Genomic DNA, 1,428 nt, shown 5'->3' with positions numbered 1-1,428 from the left:
AGTGTTATATGCAGGCACGGCCCTCATGCAGTCAACGGACGCGTGCAGAACTTCATTTTCAAACTGTTTAAACAAGCATTTTTAATTGATTAGCATCGCGCAAAACAACCCTCTGAAAAGTACGGGTATGTGAAAATAATATCCACATTACAAAATTATGGAAGACAAAACAGACTTCACTAGATAATTAAAATCCAGATAAAATTTTGCGCGGTGTTATTTTCAATATGAAAAGTCTCTTTCCCTCCTGTTTGACGTGTTTTACTTTGTCGAAATGGTGTTTGCTTCGTCAGAGAACAAACAGAAATGAAATCAAATGTATCTACGTTTATACAACTACTTTATGAAGGCAGGTTTCTGACATGCCTTTTAGTCTAAAGGACGACACAGATACAAACTTAGAACCACCTGGTAGCGCAGAGTTTCAGCACAGGTGAACTGACCTTGATAAGACATACACATGTACATATAATGTCTTCTGTCTATGGCGCTTCGATGAAGACCAGCAGGTTAGCTATAAAAGGGTAGGGGTTTCTTCTTTACAACCTTTCTGCGACTAGGGACCATTCAGATTTAATAAACCGCAACTCTCACAGCGTTTATTTACACATTTTCAGTATTTTGTATTGAAAATCAACGGGTCGTGGCTGGGTCAAACGACAATGCTGCTGTACAGGCACGGGCAGACCATCATTAACTCATGGACTTATATAAGAAAAAGAGTAAGCACGAGGGCTCTAACTGGGGGTCCTCACCATAGGCTCTGAGCCTCCCTGTGGGATAATTTGTTGCGTCGAATGTGACGTATACATAGCATGACCGGCCTCCATTTATCCGATCTGGCCAAACGTGTACAGTTAGATGACAAGAAGTACATTCTTAATGATTAAGAATAGGCGGATAAAGCGTAGCGAACGAGCCCTTCTTAATCATAAAGATATTACTTCAAATTATATAACTGACTTCAAAAACAGCATCATTGGATGACATTGTCAACGCAAGTCTGACGCAGGAAGTGTGTATTGGATGAGTGACACTAGGCGGACCTTTAAACACCCGCGAAAGTTGACATTCTTACAGATTATGTCTACTACTTCTGCAAAATCATTGGCTGGAAATGTAGGTAGTATTCTTAATCTAAGATGAATGAGAAATACGGATCTCGAAGTGCGAATAATTATAAATAACCTTGCTACACCAAACCTAAAAGATCCGGTTGTTCGAAGAAACTCACCTATTTCAATAAGGTATACACCTATTCTACGAATTCCGCAAGCCTTTGGTAAAAACTTATTTTGTTTATGCGATTCCGGTGCTTGGGAACTCACTCCCAGTACATTGAAGAAAATATATAAATTTTGTTCAGATCTCAAATCTAATGTTCTCGTGGTATGGTATAGAATGTAGTTGTCCAGGTGGCGTCAAATA

This window comes from Mya arenaria, chromosome 3, assembly GCF_026914265.1.
Source record: "Mya arenaria isolate MELC-2E11 chromosome 3, ASM2691426v1".
Taxonomy (NCBI): domain Eukaryota; kingdom Metazoa; phylum Mollusca; class Bivalvia; order Myida; family Myidae; genus Mya; species Mya arenaria.
The sequence above is the reverse complement of the archived record's forward strand: the minus strand, read 5'-3'. Positions refer to the sequence as shown.